The sequence below is a fragment of the Entelurus aequoreus genome, linkage group LG02, assembly GCF_033978785.1.
Source record: "Entelurus aequoreus isolate RoL-2023_Sb linkage group LG02, RoL_Eaeq_v1.1, whole genome shotgun sequence".
Taxonomy (NCBI): domain Eukaryota; kingdom Metazoa; phylum Chordata; class Actinopteri; order Syngnathiformes; family Syngnathidae; genus Entelurus; species Entelurus aequoreus.
Window position 1 is genome coordinate 61678344 of NC_084732.1, and position 7866 is coordinate 61686209.

Here is a 7866-nt window from a genome sequence, read left to right on the forward strand (position 1 = left end):
ACTTCCACTGGGGAATCATCTCCAGTAGAAGCGACGTGTACCACTGTAATAATTTAAACCACTATCTTACAACAAAGAGAAAAGTAATCCTTATAAGTTCGGCTCTGTAGGGGACGACGGATTACTCCAAATTCTCAAAATGGAAAGAGGGACACAAAAAAACGCAGACCTGATATGGTCTATTAGAATCTATTGTAACCAAAATAGGAGACCACAACAACAACAACAGCGGTTACACCCTACTGCATGTTGGCGTTGTGGCAGAGAAGGGCATTTTGCAAGAAACTGTCCTGAAAAAAGAAAAAATTTAAATAGGAGACATCCAAATCTCCGAAGACCACACGAAAAGACAAATAAATTGATAATAAGGACATACTAAATTATGAGGACTTAAGTAAACAAACAGCGAGTAAATCAGAGATAATAATATAAATAAAGGCTAAAGAAATCAAATTTTTGTGTGACACCGTAGCATGTAAAGTTAAAGAAGTTAAAGTACCAATGATTGTCACACACACACTAGGTGTGGCGAAATTATTCTCTGCATTTGACCGATCACCCATGATCACACCCTGGGGGGTGAGGGGAGCATGTAAAGAATAAAATGACTGTGCTAGGTTTAGCAATAGTATCAGATCATGAAGGAGGAGTGAAAAATAGAAAAATAGATGGTAAAATTGAGATTGAGTGTGGAGAGAGACAGAGAGAGAGAGAAAAATAAAATAAGAGAAAACTCAAAGTGCTAAAGTGAGAGAAAAGTAAAAATAAATGAAGAAATGGGAAAAAAAATCAATAATAAGAAATAATGCTAAATGGAATAAACTAATACTTACGACAGAGATAATGTGGGGTATTGAAGTAAGAGATGAAGAAAAGGTAGACTGAAGATATGCATGTATGTTTGGATATATAAAGAGCGCTTTTATATATACAAATATATATATGTATAATTAAATAATGGAACAAATAAAAACCTAGATTAATAACTATAATAAGAGTTGATATGTATAGCATGATAAAGTGGGTTACATGTTCATTAACTGAGGAAAGAGGAGAAGAAAAAAGGAAAAAAAAAAGGAAGAAAAACCGCTTCAAGTGTTGCTGACCTTTGCCCTTAAGAGTGCAGTCACGCACCCACACACCACCTTGGGTGTGGGTGTGTGTGTGTGTGCGTGGTGCATTGCGGGAGGCGTGAAAATGAATTTATTACATGAAAGGTTAAAGTAGGTTTAACTTTGAAGTGTAGTATAACATTCTTAGGTCAGATTATGTTTTAGACATTTGCAACACCATACATCTGAGTGTTGAGCTAAAATAAGATGATGACATAACATAGAATAAATAAGGAGGTATGGCAATCAGGAAAACTATCAGCTAGCGATAGACAACTGTTTGCTTTGAATATTGGTGAATAATAATTGCAAATAAGAAATATAAACAATGGGAAGAATGTAAATTCAGAGTGTAAAAGTATAGATTAAGTGGCGTATAGACATTTAAGTGAGTTTAAAACGTTACTTAAAAATACATGAAGTAAGATGTATAAAATTTGAATTAGGAGAAAAATAACATTAGCGTTATTAAATAATCTACATAGTGAAAGACACAAAATAAGCAAAATAAAAGTCCAATTATGCAAAAGAGAAGTAAAGGATCTAGGACGTTCTCCAAACAGAGATGGACGCACTATTGTTGAAAATAGAAAAACAAAGTATGATAAGTACAAAAACCACAAACAAAGAAGCCATTTAGGTAATTTTTAGGATTAACCAATTATAGTAGAAATTGAATACCAAATTATGATGAAATATTAGCTCCTTTAAGTAAATTAATGAAAAATTGAATCATCTGTAGAGTGGAATTCAGAAGCTGGAGCAGCATTCTGTGAAATAAAAATAGAACAGAATGTGCGATTGTTACAGTAACGAACATTTTGAAAACTATCAAATGACCATCAAATTGCTCAATGCAAGCGGCAGAACTAGAAGCATTAATAGAAGCATGTAAAGTAATGAAAGATCAAAAGGTCACAATATATATAAATATAGCCAAAATATAGGAATGATAAAGTTTAATTCGTATAAGAAAGAGAGAGAAAAAGAAAGAATAGAAGCAGTACAGCTACCAGCTAAAATAGCAGTATAATGCATCTTGGATGATAAACAGTTTGAAAAAATGCATGTAAAAAGAAAAATAGACTTTATAAGGAGTTTATCAAATCAAGAACAGAAAATGCTGAAAAACGTTATAAGAACTACAAAAACAAGTTGACCAATATATTGAGACAAGCAAAAAGGGAATATTACAGAAGAAGGTTGCATAAAAATAAAAATAACATAAAGGCTACATGGAATATTTTGACTAAAGCAATATAGAATAGGATAAGGCGAACAGAATTACCTAGATATTTAAAGATAATATGTTAATTGAAAACAAAGATGAAATTGTCGATGAATTAAATCAATTCTTTGTAAATGTAGGACCTAGCTTAGCAAACAAAATACCAAGAGCTAATGATCAATCAGGGGATATCTGGAAAAGGGAAAATAGGGTTATGCAGTCAATGTTTCTTAGTGAGATGACTTGAAAATGTTAGCCGATAATATTGGAGAGGAAATGGTTAAACTAAAATTGTGGTTTGATGTAAATAAATTATCTTTAAACTTAGAAAAGACTAAATTTATAGTATTCAGTAATAAAAGAAAGATAGAAGTTAGTTTATCCATAAACAATGTGAAAATTTGAGAAGTTGTCTGAAATCAGATTTCTTGGGGTCATTTTAGATGAAAAGTTGACATGGAAAGCTCATATATTGCATGTGAAAAATAAGGTATCTAAAAGCTTATTTATTTTGAACAAGGTTAAATAATACAATGAGAATGTAATATTGCTCAATTATTCTACTTTATTTCAATTATTGTGCAGAAATATGGGAAAATACATATCACAGCAACATAATGCTTTTATTTCTTTCGCAGGACTTACAAAAGTTACTTGTGTTCACATCTGAGGATGAGAACCACAGAAGGCCGTATGATTTTAAACTAAATAAGAGTGCCAACACATTTGAAGCAAATGTGCTTGTCTGTTGCTGCTGTGAAAGCATAGAATTATCTAGACAAAGACTTAAAAAGCTGCGAGAATATTTTTGAATTTAAAAAGAGTTACAAAAAGAGACAACTGGCATTATATCAAACTGATTTTTGATTGTGATTGGACGTGTCATTTGGAAAATGCTTAAACGAAAATTAAAAATATTTTGGAGTTAGGGTGTTGGTGGAGGTAACAGTGATAAAGTAATCTAAAATAATTTGTGTTAAAAAGGGGGCAGATAAATATAAGAATAGTATTCTTCCATCTATTCCTTTCTGATCATGGAAATGTATAAAAAAAACAAAACAATGAAAGTATCAATTGTATATGGCTTGTATATATGCATTTTCATGAAAGAAATAAAAATAAATGATGAGGATGATGATGAACAAAGAAGACATCTATGTATGTCCAGACAATAAACCAATCTTACAAGGAAAAATCGGTATAAGTGAGCAGCAATATTGAGCCAAGGTTGAACTCATGGCTCAACAGGAGGGATATGAATATTGTCATACAGAAGTACTATACTTCCTATAGTTTAATTCGTATAAAAATATTTTTGTATACGACATCTAGGCATAGATTTTAATTAAACTAAATAAGAGTGAAGGAGAACATTATTGTCTGGTCATAGTAGATGCATTTTCAAAATGGGTAGAAATATTTCCTAAAGGAAAAGCAGATGCACTAACAGTAGCAAAAGCATTATGCAAAGAGATCATACCAAGATATGGAATAACTAAATCTATACAGTGACAATGGACCTTATTTTGTAAATCAATTGATCAAGAATATAGAATCATTATTCCACATTGATATAAAAAAAATCACTGTGCTTATCATCCACAAAGCGCAGGATTAGTGAAAAGGACAAACGGGAATAAAATAAAAACAGACTAAAGAAATGTATGGAAAAAACAAAACGTCCATGAACAATGTATAGATTTAGTAAAAATGTACAGTACATGATTATTACAAGTACAACAAGACTCAGACCATTTGAAAGAATATTTGAAAGACCTTATCAGCTACCAAAATTTGAAAAATCAATGAAAAGGAAACATTGGCATTCTCCAAGGGGGGAGAGATTGTAAATAACTTAAAAAGCAGTAAAGATAGTGGAAAGACCAAGCTGAGTCCACTTAGCACATGGTAAAAAGGTCATATAATGGGAAAAGTATTTGGGATTGTATTTACATTGTAAAAATGTCATATAATGAAAAAAGTATTTGGGATTGTAGTTGTGTTATCAAAGGGACATGTTAACTAGCACACTACAAATTCCACTGTGACAAGTTGTAAGCATACCATTTGATGGTGTGTCAAAGTTTGATAATAATTGGTTCCTGTTTTGGTAATTAATTTGTTCCTTATGGCGGAGCAAGTGGAAAAGGCTAGAAAAACTGATTGTGTTGTATGTATAAGCCCAGAAAATTACTCAAAATTAGTCAAAAAAAAAGTTGAATTGAAGTAATGAACAAAACAAAATTTACCTTGTAGCTAAAGAGACAAAGCAGAAACCAATATTTGATAAATATGTGAAGAAAGCTAATTATACCTGCAATAACATGCAAGGCTCTGTACAACATTTAGGAAACGTATCATCAGATAACTGCATACACATAGTAAATGTATCAATATTTGTACAAGAATTGTTAACACGCCTGAACAATTTGATATCTGAACATTGGAAAATAGCTAGACATGATGTAAACTGGCAAAGTGTTGTAGATCCAACTTATATTGATGGGTGTCCAAAGAAGTATATCTGACGACTATAAATTGGTAAATCAAGTTGCAGCTGGATTTTAATCATACGTCTACTGGTGGTGTACGATTAACAAGAATGTTGACAGAATAAACTACGTCCACTACAACGTACAGAGATTGGAAAATTACACAGGCCTAGACTTGAAGCCGTCGCTAATCAACTCGCCATCGCCTTCCTTATGGCTTTTCAAAACCGTATGACGCTAAACATGGTGGAAAAGGGCGTGTGCGCAATATTTGGTGAACAGTGTTGCATGTTCATACCAAACTGCACTGATGCAGAAAGTAGCCTGACCAAAGCACTGGAAGGCCTGCACACCCTTTACGGTAAACTGAAAGAGCATTCAGGCATAGATACATCTATGTAGGAGGGGTGGTTGGATGTGTTTGGCAAATACAAGTCTTTGGTATCTGGTAACTATGGCCGTGTTCAGCAATACTGACGTTGTGTGGATGTTGTTGTTTTCCCTGTCTGTTCTCTGTTTAACCGTCTGATTACCACAGCGATTGGCCCAGCAGATGATAAAGCTGTTCAGATGTACTTCCTGGTGGACGACAAGGAAGATGAATCTGAAGACAAGAATACCTACCAGAATGGTGTTTTCTGATTTATTTCCAGAAATGTCATAATTATGAGGGGGAAAAAAAAAAATGATGTTCAATTCTGAGTGTAAACATAACTTGGTCCTAGAGAAATTAAGCATTAACTGAAAATTGCAAGAAGAAGTTATTGGGGATAAGAAGATTATGGAGAAGTTCTTTGATAAACAGGAGGGAAACGTCAGAAAAATTGTATTTAAATAATCAAAAAACTTTCCATTCTGAGTTCCCAATGAACAGACAAGAAGCTGACTCTGCTGCACCAAGCCAAACGCTTGGAAGATTCCGCTGTGTACGATAGAAACAGACGGGAGGGGTCATCCATTGTCCTCAAAAACCTGCCAAAGCTGAATCTACGACAAGCCCAGGCCAGAGGGATCTTCTTCTTTTGTCTTCTCATGTGACCGAAAACAAGGACTGTTTACATACTACCCAATCCTGTTGAGGAATGTGTTGTTGCGTAAACATTGAACATCTAAATAAAAGAGAAGACGAAAACCTTCTTCGTCAGAGCGTGGTGCAGGACTGTGCAGAAAGTACAGTGGCCATGTCTCTCCTCAATATAGAGTCCAAATTTAATTCTGTCTCTGTTTGATTCCTTGCCTTTTGTCTTGTTTAATAGATGTCAACAGTGTTTGAACCTGACACTAAATATTTTTAAGACTCTAGAAAGAAAGCTTGTGAGAGATGTGTCTCAAGACCCCAGAACAACTGCCACGACACTAGTGAATGACTTGACCATGTCTGGAATTGTAGTCTCAAAGAAGACAATCACTAGAGCCTTGCACAGGAATGAACTGCGAGACCTCAAGCACTCAACAGCAAAATTGGGTATGAGTCCCCACTTTGTCTTCCAAAATGATAACTACCCAAAACATAAGTTACTCCTGCTGAAGAACTAGCTCCAGAAGGCCAAAGTGAACGAACCTGACTTGAATGCCATCAAGAATCTTTGGGGAGAATTGAAGACCAACGTCCATGGCAGAAGACCGTGAAGTTTGAAAGGTTTGCCAACAAAGAATGGGCTGAGATTTCTCAGGAGGTGTGTGTGTGAAACTTGTGTAAAACTGTAATAAAAGATTGCACGCTGTTATCTAGGAAAAAATAACCCACTATTGACTATCAGCATCAGGGGGGGCTAATAATTTTGACTCTGGTGATTTTTGGTTTTCCTGAAAAACCTTTGTTCCCGTGTGAAAATACAAATATTGGAAGCATCCAAAATTAAAGTAGGATGCTTGGGAAAAGCTGTGTTAAAAATCTTTAACAGCACTTGGGAAATACTTAATAAAAAGTAAAATTTTCATGAGGGAGCTATCAATTCTGGCCTCAACTGTATATATATATATATATATATATATATATATATATATGTATATATATATATATATATATATATATATATATATATATATATATATATATATATATATATATATATATATATATATATATATATATATATATATATATATATATATATGTATATATATATATATATATACACCTGTATATATGTATGTATATATACACATACATAAGCAATATTTCTCTTATGAAATAATATTAATCATAATAATGTCAATCCATCCATCCATCCATTTTCTACTGCTTGTCTCTTGTCAATCAAATTAACTAATTAACTCATTTCAGAGATAATTAGTTTTACATGCAGAAAACAATGTTAAATACATATGAATAACAAATGGACAAATTAACATTTAACATCACTTTTAACTTTATTGAAGACAAATTGGCAAACACAGCAATGAGTGGGGAGAAAGGAGGAGGGGGGGGGGGCAGCCACACGGACGCCAATTTCATATTTTACAAAAAGTTATTTAAGTTAAGTTAAAGTACCAATGATTGTCACACACACACTAGGTGTGGTGAAATTTGTCCTCTGCATTTGACCCATCCCCTTGTTCACCCCCTGGGAGGTGAGGGGAGCAGTGAGAAGCAGCGGTGGCCGCGCCCGGGAATCATTTTTGTTGATTTAACCCACAATTCCAACCCTTGATGCTGAGTGCCAAGCAGGGAGGTAATATTTCTCAAATTCCCTGGTGTTTCTCATCTTCTGTATGTCTTTGTAGGCCCCATAGTGACTTATTGTGCAGTCGTGCCAAATAGAAACAAAAGCGCAGAGACTGGTGTGCTGTAATTGTGTTAGTTAGCCAAAAAACAAAAAAAGTCAACAAGTTATGGCAGCATACGTGGGTGACACAGCTGCCCGGAACGACGACTTGAAAGTGGGAACTAGACAGCACACTATTGTTATGCAAGCAGAACTAAGTTAACCTGTTTGAATGAGGCACATGTTTCAGGAAGTAAACTACCAGTTGGAATGTACTCTACGCTCTCCGTCTCGTCATTCTATATTGTGATCCCACCACCGAGAGG